Consider the following 15259-nt stretch of genomic DNA (forward strand, 5'->3'; position numbering starts at 1 on the left):
CACCAAGACTTTTCCCCACTCCCGTGCAAGCCATTTCAAAAAGGAAGAGCTGACTGTGGCTGCACCAAGACAGGGAGCTGTGCAAAAGCAAGGCTTCAGGCTCCAGCTATCACACCTCCCAGTTCCTTCAGACTGGGGGCTGATGAGATGGGAGTTGTGAAACCTGGTGTCAGTGCTGTCAACGTGAGCTCACCACGTCCATGTGGTGATCAGATTCTATCTGTTCAGACTTACCCTGGCTGCACATAACTACCCTGGCAAGGGACTGGGATGCTGTCAGCACCTCCCATCCCCAGCCTTCCTCCTGTGCACTTGGGAGACAGGGAGCAGTCTCCAGCTGAGCTGAGAAGCTGTTGAGCAGATATCCTCTGACCCAAGAGAGCCCAGCTCAAGCCAAGATTTGCAGAGCTTAAAAGCAGTCACACACAGTCACACCAACCCAGCAGCTCCATCTCCAAAGAGGTTTGCTGCCTTGTCTGTTCACAGTTTGTTCATTTTGATAAGATACAGCACATCCAAGGCCCCTTAATTTTAACTAAAATGGCACAAAAGGGCCTTTAGAGCAATAAAGCAGCATCTATGCTATGGGCTACTTGTGAAATTCATCTCAACTCAGTCTCTCCTACATGGGGCAAAACACAGAGGTGATGACCTTGAAGGTCTCATCAGAGCCATCATTGTGGCTGAACAGCAGGGGCTCTCCTGCAAGAGAAAAGGCAGGTCCAAGGCTGTTGCCTGATAAAGAAGCAGGCAGAAAAAATAAAAAAGGATGGGGGATCTAGTTTTTGCCCTTACTAGAGTTTTTCAAGCAAAACTGCTTCAACAGCCCAGGCTAGAACAGGAGCATGAGAGGTTTGGTTGGAGTTCAAGCTTTAGGAAGAGAAGGAAAAAGAATCTGGGGCAAGAATAAAGTCAATTTTAAAGTCCCTAAATAATGAGTAGTATAAAGGCTACAGGCAGCTGTAAAGCTGAAGTCCTTTATAACCTTATGTGAAGATTAAGATTAGGAAAAAGTCTTCCCTGTGAGGGTGGTGAGACCCTGGCCCAGGTTGCCCAGAGAAGCTGTGGCTGCCACATCCCTGGTAGTGTTGAAGGGCAGGTTGGATGGGGCTTGGAGCAACCTGGGCTGGTGGGAGGTGTCCCTGCCCATGCAGGGGGGCTGGAACTGGATGATCTTGAAGGTCCCTTCCAACCCAAACCATTCTATGATGATTCTATGAAGATGCAAAGAGAGATAAAATGGTCAAATTGCTGAGCAGAGACAGCCCATGGCACAGCAGCCCTGCAGAGCAGGCAGCAGAGAGCAGAGCAGCTTGGTCAGGCACAGAGTACCCATGTCCCAGCAGCACCCTTTCACTGGGCACCAGTTAGCACCATGGGTGGCTTGTGCTTGAAGTGGATGCACAGTTCCCATTGCCACCTCTGTGAGGGTTCCCAAAACCAAGGGGGTCAGCAACAAGCCCCCTGATAACAAGTAGTAACTTCTTCCATCCCATTTGTTCTACTAAACCAATTCAGCTTTTAGTATTGCCACCCACAAGCACAGGCCAGATCCTGCATCTGGGGCTAAAGCTTCTTTTCAGGAAGAAGAGGAAAAAAAAAAATAGCAAAGGGTCTCTAGAAATTTGATATCCCCTTCAAGCCCACACTGGTCTGATGTACTGATAAGCTGGTATTTTCATCTGGATGAAGGCTGAGGAGGTGGCCCTCAGGAAACTTATTCCAGAGGACCAGCCAGTTGGAGAACAATTAGTCTTCTTTGGACACAGACACACACACACACAGAGCCATTAAGATAAAGAACATCATTGTTTTCCTTCACCAAGGCATCTTCCTTGCTCAAGCTGCACTCTTTAGGTAACATTTTGTCTGATGGAGCAGAGAAAAGAGTCTAAATAACATTTCCCACAGGGGCCATTCCCCTCAACCAAAGAGCAGCACTGTAGACATGTGGGAAGAACAAAAATAATAAGTGTTTGTGTGTGTATTTATTCCTTCCCCCCTCCTCAAAACTAAGGGGTCAAGAAGAGCAGGAAGGACAAACTCCAATCTGATGGGCACACTTGCCAACAGCTCACACACAAGACCAAATCCAAGGTCAAGAGCTACATCACATCAAGCATTTGCAACCACCTTTGGCCTTGGGCTGTCTCAGCCAAGTGCAGACAGATGCAGGCAGCATGAAGCCCTTGCTGGTACCAGTTGCTGCCCACCGGCCTGTGCCCAGTCTGGCTACACCAACTGTGACTCTGCAGAGAGTCACACAGACTGGGCTCTTCCTGCCTTCTCCACCAGAAACACTTGCCATACCCCACAGCGTTAAAGATTCCAGCCACAATCAACAGGAATCAACACCAGCAACGGAGCAAACAGAACCGAGAAGCTCATCATCTCCAGCCCTCTCGGATTCAACAACTGCTCTCGGTTTACACAGCAATCATTCAAATTTCATTTCTCATGCTGAAAAGCAGCAAGAAACAAACAAGCCGGGTGCTCACTCTCCACATTTGGTGCAGATCTGCTTTCCCCCTGAGCCTTCCCATTAGGATCCAAAGCTCAGCTGGCTCCAAAATCCAATTTCTGAACCATTTCCACGCGCTGCGTTTCTGCACGATCTGCGCAGCAACGTGAAGAGGAAGACAAGTTTATTTTTCTCTTGAAGCTGGGATTTTTATTATTTTTTTTTTTCTTAGCTGAGTTTTGATATCATGCTTAGCAGGGAACCAGAGATAAGCCACGTGCTGGGTGAGAAGTCTGCTGTTTTTACAAAGCACCTTTCATAAGGCAGCGAGGCAGACGTTAAACAGGAAGCGTTTATTGACTTTATACTCACTTCATAAAACATTTACAGGGAGAAGAGGAGAAACAGGAGCTCCCAACAATCCAAACTGGATTTCAGTAAAAACAAAGATGAGTTCAGGCATTGTTCTGGTGCACAAGTGAACACAAACACTGAGCAGTCTGAGCTTTAAAGCTGGAAGACACTGCTGGAAAAATTAAGACAAACAGGGCTATCATGTTCCAGGCCTTCTTACTGCTCAGCCACTGAAGTGAAGTTACCTGCATTATCTTTGGGTAACTTAGAGTGGAAAAAGCCTGTGCCATTAGCACAGCATTAGTGTGATCTGTAAACATTAGAAAGCCATGGAATCATTTTGGTTGGAAAACCCAGCCCTGCCAAGGCCACCCCTGCCCCATGTCCCTCAGCACCACATCTACAGGGCTTGGAAACCCCTCCAGGGATGGGGACTCCACCCCTGCCCTGGGCAGCCTGGGCCAGGGCCTGACAGCCCTTTGGGGAAGAAATTGTTCCCCAGCTCCAATCTAAACCTCCCCTGGCACAACTTGAGGCCAGTTCCTCTTGTCCCATCCCTTGTTCCTGGGGAGCAGAGCCCGACCCCCCTGGCTCCAACCTCCTCTCAGGCAGCTGCAGAGCCAGCAGGTCTCCCCTCAGCCTCCTTTGCTCCAGGCTGGACACCCCCAGCTCCCTCAGCTGCTCCTGCTCAGACTGGTGCTCCAGCCCCTTCCCCAGCTCCCTTGCCCTTCTCTGGACACACTCCAGCCCCTCCGTGTCCTTCTTGTCATGAGGAGCCCAGAAATGAACAAAGGATTCAAGGTGGGGCTTCACCAGTGCCCAGCACAGGGGGACATTCCCTGTCCTGGTCCTGCTGACCACACACCTGTACTTGAGCAGGAAAAAGCAAATAAGCTGCTGGTGCAGGTGACCCAAACAGCAGCAAGGCAGCTCCTTGCAGATCAGCCCATTTGCAGACTCCCAAGCTCTGATCACACCAGGTTCTCACTCTGCACTGTCTAGAAGAGCTGAGCTGCCAGCAGTGCCCTCCCAGGGGGGATATTTGCTGTGTGATTGAAATGGGCATGTATTGATCAAGGTATTTGCTCTACCACCCTCAGCAGAAGACCAGCACCTCCCAGCCCCACTTCAGGAGCCATCAAGCACACAGGCATTAGGGAAACAACACTTGAAACAGCTTCATGAAGCATCCACAACCAGTTAAGCATTCCCACGTGTCATTGCAGCAGCTTCCTAGTTCAGATCAGGTTCACACCAGCTCATATTTAATGTCTCAGGAAAGCCAGCACCCATTCCACCTCAGTACAGGCTGGTGGGACAGACAGACCACATCTAGCAACACGTTCACCCTCTAAGAGGGCTGCAGGTTGCTCAGCTCTTGAGTCTCTCATCCATCCATCCATGAACAAGAAGCTCCTCAGGCACATCAGCAGCATTGCTCTTGCTGTGACATCTCTACCCATTTACTTGGGGCTTCTCAAAAAACCTTTTGAGGGAAAAATAAAGCCTCAGTTTTCCTTCTGCCCTACAACAAAACCCAGAAGGCAATCAAGTCAGCTGTCAGGCAGCAGGGTGTTGAATCCACATCATGTTCAGCCAGAAGTAGTGAGATCCTCACCTGGCATTCACCAGAAGGACTTGACCAGCCAGGACATGAAAGTTTCACAGTCTTCAGCCTTCTTTTGTCACTGGCTTTCGTTTTGGTCAACACTGGGTAGGAAAATCACCCCTCACCCTCTCCACCTCCAAAAAACCTCTTAAAACGGGTGCAGTAACTCTGTGCTTCAAGCCATGGGGATTTCTGCATTACCCATTATAAATATATCATAGAATCCCAGACTGCTTTGGGTTGGAAGGGACCTTCAAGATCATCCAGCTCCAACCCCCTGCATGGGCAGGGACACCTCCCACCAGCCCAGGCTGCTCCAAGCCCCATCCAACCTGCCCTTCAACACTGCCAGGGATGGGGCAGCCACAGCTTCCCTTGGCAACCTGGGCCAGGGTCTCACCACCCTTCCAGGAAAGAATTTCCTCCTGAAGTCCAACCTGAATCTCCCCTCTTTAAGCTTCAAACCATTGCCCCTTGTCCTCTCACTACACACCCGTGTAAAAAGCCCTACCCCAGCTTTCCTGTAGGCCCCTTCAGATTTTGGAAAGGTGCTATAAGGTCACCATGGAGCCTCCTCTTCTCTAGGCTCAGCAACCCCAACTTCCTCAGCCTGTCTTCACAGGGGAGGTGCTCCAGCCCTCTGAGCATCTTTGTGACCCTTCTCTGGACAAGCTCGAGCAGTTCTGGGTCCTTCTTATGTTGTTGAACTACGACTGTGTTTTCAACAAGATCCCATGGAAGGTCTGGCTAGGTGAATTTTATTTTTTCATTGAATTAACTTGACAAAGGAGATATTTCTTACTGGTACCAGGCTGAGCAACCCACTCCCAGCCTGGCGAGGAAGGGTGGAAATATCCAAATCTAATTAAAGGCATTTCCCACGAAATATGACATTCTAGGAAATACTTCAAATGCTCTTGCCCACCACACACATCACATCCCTACCTCCTCCTGAGGTTGCTGACAGATGCCACATATCAGATCCCTCTTTGTTTCAATTCAATTAGGCACAGAGCTTGATTCGATTAGCACGAGGAAGCCAGCAACCAAGATGTTCTCACAGCAGGAGCAGTGAGTCCTGACCAGTCCTTCAGCTTGGACACACATTGTGCAGGAGCAAGAGCCCAACAGCACGAGTACCACCCTCAGGAGGAGAGTTACCAGCAGCAAAGATGTCCTGCACATGCTGGGAGATGATGTTTAAGATGAAATACCTACAGGCTATTTTAGGTTGGTCTTCCAGGCACTGCTCACAGCTCCCATGTGTTCCTAATATACCCCTTGCCTAGATGGATTCAGCCACAAGCCCCAACACACCCATGTCAACACACATTACATTTTTAAAAACACATTCATTTCTCTATAACCCAGTGCAGATTTCTGCATTCTGTTCTATTCATTAGCTGGGAATTGTTAAGGAAGGGTTCCTATAGGCAAATGGAGATAGAAAACCCAACTCGTGACATCTGGAGGCTTTGGCCTTCATTCCAGTGATGGGAACAGCTGATGTCAGTTTTGTTTTGTTTTTTTTGTTCTGGGAACACACATCCATTAGTTCCAACTGCACAGAACTTTCAGAAAGAGCCACACAGGGATCAGAAAACCCCAGACATGAGAATGACTCAGCCCCTTGCCAGGGCTTATGGGGGGGGGGATATGAATGAGAGGCTCCCTCCAGAGCTCCAGCAGACCTTTCAAGCTGCTCTACCGTAGTGTTTACATGGCAGATTCCATTCCCAAAAGCATTCCATCCTCTTGTCTACACAGCAGGTGTGTGGCTGGAGGCTCCCACACCCACCGAGGTTCCTCACGAAGGAGGAACCCACACAGCACTGAGTGACAACACCGAGTGCCTCAGTAGGTTGGTGGGGTCAGCAGGTGCCAGGGGAAACAACCTACAACACAGCAACCTCCTTCCACAAAAGGGCAGTCCTCTCCTTGAGAACACCCCACTTTATAACAAAAAAAGGAACAAAAACTATCTGTGAACTCACTCCTATTAATGATGAACGGTTGGATGTGGCTTGTTTTTCCCAAGAACCATCTATCTGAGATTTCCACCAGAACACCATTCTCCACTTTTACCCAGACAGGCCACCACCATCCCAAACCAGAAGCTATAACTTGTTTCTAGCCCTTATCCCATAAAGCAAAACATCCCATCCCTGTTTCTCCAAAGCTGATGTCAAGACCCCACAGATCAGCCCAAGGGATAACACCAGGGATGCCAAGCAGACATAAGGAATAAGAGTAGTCCCGGGTACTGTTTCCATCTGATGGAAGCCCTGCCTGTCCTCTGTATTACACAATTCTGCCCCCTAACCCAGACCAGGAGAAGCTTTTGGCCAAGTTCATCCCATCCTGTCCCTCAGCCTCCTACATTAGCATATACAGGGTATGGTTGAGGTCATCAGCGTGTCCCTCACCTCAAGTCACACCATGAGCATTATATTCCATCTGCTTCTGACCCTGTGCTCTGCTGGGGGAGCAAAACTTGGTCAGTTCCACATCAATACCAGTAGATTATGGGATGAGGAAGGGCTTGGCAGAGCAGCTTTCTCCAGACAAGGTTTTAGCCAGGTCATACAGGCATGTGTGTGCAGTGGAAGCTTTTGGCTGGTGGCTGAAGTTGTTGAATCTGTGGAGGCACCATCTGACTGGGGAGTTTTATTTTGGGTTGGTCACTGGGGTGAAGGGTTGAAAGCCCAATGGCATGGGAGTGCAGACAAGGGGCTTTCCAGCACCCAGGGTCCTACCAGGGGAAATCCTTTCCTGTCTCTGCAATCCAGAAGAAAACACACAGAATAAAACCAGCTCCACCTTCCCTCCTTGGCTGACAGGCCTGTGGGGATTAAAGATTCCCACTTTACCAGAAATAATGATGACAGAAATGTTTGGAATACGTTGTCACTGATGCAGTGAAACCCAAATGCCTTTGAGCCATCTACTCCCATCAAACCCAGTTAAGATGGGTCAGTGGGTTAAATAATAGTGGGCTTGGAGTGTGGGTTTTGGGGATGGTGACTCCCACTAGAACAGGAGTGGAACTTGCAGACAATGCAGATGATGCACCAGCCTTATCTCATGGAGAGGAAAAGGGCTATTTTAAGGTCTGGGCTTCAATTCCTACCTTTTTTTTAAAGGAAAAAGCTTGTGGTAGACTAGAGTTGCAGGTAAGGTCACCCCCAAATAGCAGACAACTGTGAAGTTCAGAGTTAAAAGCCAACCTTTGAATCAAGGCTTCTCCAGGAAGGAGAGCCCAGCTGGGCACCCTTAATGAGAACATTCCCAAGCCCTGCTTCCCCAAAGGGAGCTTCTCTGCCATGACCAACTGGCTTATAAAAGGGAAACATGTCCTCTGCTGCCCAGAGCCTCCTTTGGAGCTCACATGCAACTCCCACCCCTCAGCTTGATCTGCAGGAACAGCATGTGCCATCCCAGGAGACATTTGTCAGGAGGGAGCATCCACCACAGGAGATAACAGAGACCTTTGGCTTTGGAGCTGTAGCTCCTGTTCACTGCAGACCAGAGAGGCAATTTAATATTCTGGGTCAGTTCCATATCTCACACTGTTCAGCAAATTAGATTATTGCTTTGAAGATTGAACTGTGGGGAAGTTCAGTTCCATGTTTTCTCCCCAGGCCATGCAGAGAGAAGCTCCTGGGAAGAGGAGGAGGACACTTGGCACCTCTGCAGCCTCTCCCCAAGAAGAGCAAGGGACCCAGGGACAGATGGAGGTGCCCTGGGATGGAGGGGACCCTTTTCACAGCAGTTACCCTTGAGTCAAGGCCTAAGCAGCAGGAACAAGTAATAGGGGACTGGTTTGCAGGATGTATCTGAACTCCAGAGCAAGAGGGACAGGCAGGTGGGTGCAGCTGATAACTGAATTACCTGTTTGTTAAACCACACCTGAGCCTCTCCCAGACAGCAGAACATACAACATACCCTTTCAGACAGGAGAGCACCCCACATCAGCAGCCTCAGGGGTTGGGGGGTGTTTTCCTAGACAGCCAGTTGCAAACCCAGGGACATTTCCCATTGAGCTCATCCCGGCTGTACCCCAAAACTCATACCTTGATGGAAAAAAAAAAAGAGAGGACCAAACATCCAATCCCCTTCATGTCTCCTCTACACAAGTTCCCACCTGGAACCTCACATCCTTCATTCTTTCCCTTCAGGAACAACCTGTTCTATCAAGACGTATCCAGAAGAAACAATGAGTAAAGGAAGATAAATCACTCCTAGACAAGAGGAGAGGTCTTCCCATTGCAGGAAGCTCTTTAGCCAGAAGAAGCAGGCACAGCCCAAAAACTGCTCTCATCAGTGGATGGAGGAATAACTATTGCCTGGGGTCCATCCCCATGGCTTCTACACCTCTCCCACTGTCCCCTGAGACATCTGTTCCAGGTTGCTCCATGCAGCAGTACACAGATTCTGCCCCTGTCCCTGCTGACAAGGAGTTGCAGCTTCTTTCACACTCAGTTTGTTTCATTCCTTTCCAGCCCAGGGTCTCAGGAGGAATTAAACTAAGTCCCCCAGCACCCTCATTACCTCCTCTCCTACTCAGCTCCTCCTGGGGAGGAAAATCTTGCGGCATTAGCTCAAATATCTCATACATCACCCTGTCCACAAGCTCATGCTACCACAGGAGGCATAAGGACCTTTCTTGGCTGTTCCTCTGGACAACAGCAAGGAAATTCCTTCCCAGAAGCTATTGGCAGCAGCTGCCTTTTCTCCTGAAGAGCACAATTAGAGGTGCCATTGCTTCAGGGAGAAGAGACACAGCCTCTCGTCAGCTTGGTGTCCCCACTGCCCAGGCTGTGGTGGAGTCTCTCTGCCAAGAGCTTTTTCCTTTTTTTACTAGCTAAAAGTACAAGTGAGTTGTGGGATGGGTAACAGGCTGGTTTTTTTTAATAGCAACTTATTACTAGAAGACCTTTCAAGTGACACACAGCCCTACATCAGCTTTTGCATTCAAAGGGAAACAATTTGATTCCTCTCCTGTGTCCCTCTCATTGTTTCACATCATCCCACAGCTTTGCCCCTCCCTGGACAGCCAGGTCTCCAGAGTCACCACCCCTGAGCATTGCTTTTCTCAGGACAGCCACAACAAACAGAGCTCCTGAAGAACAGATGAAAAAAACCAAACCCAAACCAACCCAGATCTATTAAGGAAACATCCCCAAAACCATGCAGCCCAGAAAGTCAAACCATCAGAAACCAGATGCCTTTTAAACAAGCCCTTCAACAACTTTCCACTTGCTTTACCAGCCCCCCACAAAGCCCAACCACTCACTGCATCTCTTACATGGTCTCCCTGAGCTTAAAACAACCACCAAAAAAGACAAGAAAACAGCAAAACACAGAAATTATAACTTACCTTGCTGGACAGAGAGCTCATTTTCATAACTCAGGACCTCCTTTGACTCACTTCTCATCTTCCCAGGGCTCAGGGGATGGAGGGCACAGCCTCCTCCCTCTCCTCCCTTCCTGCTGGCTCCTGGAGGGGTTACCCCATTCATCACCCCCCACGACCAGCCCTGGAGAATCACCTCTTTCTCTACCACTGAAGAAGAGAGAAGCAAACACAGAGTAAGGGGTCCAGGTCCTATAATGAAGGTGGGGAGGAAGAAAACCTCCCCACCCACCCTAGCCTTTATCCTCAGCTATTTCCTATAAACTCATTTACACTTTGCAGTGGGGAAAGCTCCTCAGCTGATTGGGTCCAGTAGGCCAACAACCCAGGCTTGACCCACCTGGAGAGCTAAATAATTAGGGTACCCAGCAGTATTTCTCCTCCAGGCAAGGAGTTGGGCCAATGAGAAGCAGCTGGAGATGTTCAGCTTGGTGGTCTGTTGGTGCAACAGGGGCAATTAACTGCTGATTTCCAGCATCTTCTTGGGGTTGGAGAACACAGCTGGTGCTGGGGTGGAACAAAGGACCTGGGTGGGATGGAGGTTGCACAGGTGATGCTGAGCAGCCTGATGGGGAAACTTGGTTCATAGAATCCCAGACTGGTTTGGGTTGGAAGGGACCTTCAAGATCATCCAGTTCCAACCTCCCTGCATGGGCAGGGACACCTCCCACCAGCCCAGGTTGCTCCAAGCCCCATCCAACCTGCCCTTCAACACTGCCAGGGATGGGGCAGCCACAGTTTCTCTGGGCAACCTGTGCCAGGGCCTCACCTCCCTCACACTAAAGATTTCCTCCTCATGTCTCACCTAAATCTCCTCTCTCAGCTTAAAACTATCACTCCTCATCCTCTTACTCCTGCAGAGCAGCAAGAGTGTGACCTTCTGTCCTCTTCCAGGTGTCCAGTACGTGGAACCACAAAAGATACCTTGTCAAAAACCAGCAAGCCCTACAAGTATATTTGCCCAAGGGCTAGAGAGCAGTCTCCAGGAAAAGGACTTGGGGGTGGGAGGAGATGAGAAGCTCCATGAGCTCCAGTGTGTGCTGGAGCTCAGAGGGGCAATGGTGTCCGGGGCTGCATCAAACGAAGTGTGGCCAGCAGGGCCAGGGAGGGGATTCTGCCCCTCTGCTCTGGTGAGACCCCTCCTGGAGCACTGTGTACAGTTCTGGGACCCTCAGCATAGGAAAGAGATGGACCTGTTGGAGAGGGTCCAGAAAAGGGCCATGGAGATGAGCCAAGGGCTGGAGCAGCTCTGCTCTGGAGACAGGCTGGGAGAGTTGGGGTGTTCAGCCTGGAGAAGAGAAGGCTCCAGGGAGACCTTAGAGCACCTTCCAGTGCCTGAAGGGGCTCCAGGAAAGCTGGGGAGGGACTTGGGACAAGGGCAGGGAGGGATGGGACAAGGGGTAATGGTTTTAAACTGAAAGAGGGGAGATTTAGGCGAGACATCAGGAAGAAATTATTCACCTTGAGGGTAGGAAGGCACTGGCCCAGGTTGCCCAGGGAAGCTGTGGCTGCCCCATCCCTGGCAGTGTTGAAGGGCAGGTTGGATGGGGCTTGGAGCAACCTGGGCTGGTGGGAGGTGTCCCTGCCTATGCAGGGGGTTGGAACCTGGTGATCTTTAAGGTCCATTCCAACCCAAACCACTCTATGATTCCATGGTTCTAGTATTCTGTGTTTCTAGGGACTGTATTTTATTCTGCCTCATCGTTTTGATCTGCTCAGTTTTAGATCTTAGGGGTCCCTCCTCTCAAAGTTTTTTTGGTATTTCTTTATGTTCTTCTTCTTTGGTGTGAACCTGTTGGTCTTACAGCCCATCATTCCAATTGTGCTGTGAAGATGGCTTCTCTTGCAGAGCAAGCTCCATGTGTGTATATATATATATATACACACACATATATAGATATATATTATTTTGTAGTATTTTGGGGCTTGCAAAAACCTCTGAAATGAGGGGATAGTATAATTGTCCCCTTTGTGTAGCTGCTGAAGTGACCCTGGGAGAGAAGGGGGAGCTGCTCAGTGTTTTCTGCTGGTGACTCCATTTTGGGGCAAGTTGCTGCAGGGACTGATCCCTGTCATCTCTACCCCACAGAGAGGGGATTTCCTGCAGCACATTTGCTTTGCAAAATAACTCCTAATTAATGAAATGTAAGAATTCCACTGTGCAAATAGTTTCCACCCAGCATGGAAATTACCTCAGCTCTCAAACATGTTGTCCCTGACAGCTGGGTCATCCTATACATCACAACTGGTGCCAGCTTCTGTAGGGGTGTGACTGGATTCCAATCAGGTCACCCATGAAGAGGGATTTCCTCTGGCTGGTCTCATTTACAACCACTAATTGGGACCTGGCTTGCAATTTTTGATGGTAACACCAGTAACCTCACAGAGGTGTTTTTAGTGTGAAAGATGAAGCATCTTTCATCAAAGAGCCTCTTTGGACATGTAGTGTCTCAAGAAGGTGAGGTGACACCATCACACACGTCTCAGTAATTGAGTGCTTGAGCTGCCCTTGTGTGAGCAGCTACTCCCAAAGCAGAGTCTGGCACCTTAATCCCACTTCCTCACATGAAACTAGATTAAAAACCGAACTGTTGTGGCAGCAGCTGAACAGAGATGTCAGCTTTCCTACTTGTTTGGGAGGGGTGGGAGGTGTACTGTCCAGGTGGACATGAGAATTGTTGAGGGAGGGAGGATGTTCTGAGGTCTCTCACCTCTGCTCAGTTGTCTGTTTTCATGAGACTTGAAGGGAATCTGTAGTTTTGTGACTCTGTCTGGTTTGGTTGGAATGAGCCAATGGGTTGAAAAGTTATACTAGACAGGGAGTGTTCCTCAGCACCACATCTACCTGGCTTTGAAATCCTTCCAGGGATGGGGACTCCATCACTAGCCTGGGCAGCCTGGGCCAGGGCCTGACAACATTTTCAGTGATGAAATTGTTCCCAAGATCCAACCTCAACCTCCCCTGGCACAACTTGAGGCCATTTCCTCTTGTCCCATCCCTTGTTCCTGGGGAGCAGAGCCCGACCCCCCTGGCTCCAACCTCCTCTCAGGCAGCTGCAGAGCCAGCAGGTCTCCCCTCAGCCTCCTTTGCTCCAGGCTGGACACCCCCAGCTCCCTCAGCTGCTCCTGCTCAGACTGGTGCTCCAGCCCCTTCCCCAGCTCCCTTGCCCTTCTCTGGACACACTCCAGCCCCTCCATGTCCTTCTTGTCCTGAGGGGCCCAAAACTGAAGACAACATTCAAGGTGCAGCCCAGTGTTTCCTCTTTTCCAGCTTTAACACAACAAACACCACAGTTTCCTGCTGGAGATGCCTAGAAACCACAGTCATTTGTTCCTGTTGTGCAGAGGATGAACACCAGAAGGGTTTGGTGGAGGCACAGCTGGTACCCTCAGCAGTCACTCTGCAGACACAGGTGAATCCCAGCTCTAGTCCAGTCCTGGTCTCTGCAGAGACTTTGCCTTCATGAAACACATTCTGCTGAGGCTGAAGTTGGCCCTGCAGTGATTTCATCCAGAAGCAAGACAAGCTTTACATTCATTATTCTTTTTGATTTTGGGGCCTCCAATAGATTCTGAATCACAGAGACCGTAGATGTGTCTCTTTCAGCTCAGATCTGTGGCTGGGGAAACAATACATTGTTTGTGTTTTTTATTACCAAGAAAGGAGATAAATGGGTAGATATATATATATTTTTTTTTTTCCTAGAAGGCAATTTCCTAAGGAAATAAGGCCTGTTCCAGTAAGCTGTGTGTGGAGGGGAACCCAGGCACATGAGGAGGGAGTGCTGTCTGCTCAACATGGCACATTTTTGAGATGAAATCTGGGAGCATGAGATCAATATCTGAGGTTGAGAACAGACAAGGACTCACTTTCTGCCCTCTGCAGTCGAGGACTTGTGGGACACAGCCTGGGGGCAGGGGGGCCAAAGTTGGCTGAAACTTGTAGGTTTCAGAAATAAAACATTCCTGGCAGACAAGCAGGGGTGACTGTGATGTTCAGGAGCTCAAACCTTTTATAGACAGTTGAGAAGCCACACGGGGCAATGTTACTGTCAATCATAGGAAGATCTTCCACTGGATCTCTTGTGTAGTTAAAGAAGAACTCAGCCATGAGACACTAACCCACGTGACAAGGACAGGAGTTAATCTTTCTGTTGTCCCCTGAACTCCTCATTTCCTTCTTCAGTTTCTCCATACTGCCCTGGGATGGGTGGATTCAGGGACCTTAGGGAAGGATGGGCTCTCAGGCACTTGGGAGCAATGCAATTATTTGAAATAACTGAATCATTTCATAGCTACCAATGCATCCAGGGCCATAATCTCAAATGGCAACAGCAGAAGACAAGTTAATAATAGCCATTGTTACATGATTAAACTAGGTAGGCAGGAATATTTTTTGCAGGATTCATACTGGTTTTCATTATATTATTTAGTTACCAAGAACAATGTATCTTCTCTATTCATGAGTTCCTGGAAATCAAGAATGTTGAGCTGTAAAAATTTGTTTTTAAAGACAGAGTTGCAAGCTACAGCCTCTCTGAAAGTTAGTTCTAAACTCTGTTGCAGTGCTACAGCTCTTGAATTGTCCTTATCTAGGAAACAGGAACAAGACCTGCATGGAAACCCTGGGCCTGTGCATGACACTTTGGGCAAGTTTGGCTTTTGAGCCAGGAGCCAGACTCCATGGAGGGATTTCAGGGTGGGTTATAGCCTGGACATCACTTGCACCCACCTTCCAGTCGTTGCTTTGGAAGAAGTGGTGTCACCATGGCACGGTTTGGTACCCATGTCCCTCTGTGTGGTTACACAGTAGCCTGGAGCCATCCAGCACTTGACCCATGGGGAGTCTCCCATGGGTGTCCCGTGACACAGGGTGGTTGTGCAGCTCTCAGGATCACCCACATGACATTTCACCTTGGCTGATGTGGTGGCAAGACAGGGTCAAGGCTAGAAGTGAGAGAGGAGCACGATGCACACAAACTGGACTTGCCTTGGCCCACAAGAACTGGGACGTGCTGAGTACACTGAGCCACACAAACCATTTCTTTCTTGTGAATTGTCAACAGAGACATTTTCCTAGAAAGTATTTTCAGTTTTGTAGTGTGCATTGTCTGTGAACCACATGAAACACCCAGAAAATCTCCAGCTGTAGAGCTGCTGCCCTGTCACTGTCCTGGCATTTGTCAACGTCTTCACTCTGCTGGCAATTATTTCACAGGACAGTTTGCTGTGAAACTGCAGACTGAACTTGAGGTGGCCTACAACAACAAATGGACACTGAATCATAGCAAAACAGACCCGACAGCTTTGTCCTCATGCTGCTCCCAGTGAGAGAATTCATGGTCAGCTGGACTTCACCAGCAGACACACGGTGTGAGCCCAGTGGGGTGAGAGCTGAGAAAAAGTAATGGGGAAGCAG

This window comes from Apus apus, chromosome 4 (assembly GCF_020740795.1).
Source record: "Apus apus isolate bApuApu2 chromosome 4, bApuApu2.pri.cur, whole genome shotgun sequence".
Classification (NCBI taxonomy): domain Eukaryota; kingdom Metazoa; phylum Chordata; class Aves; order Apodiformes; family Apodidae; genus Apus; species Apus apus.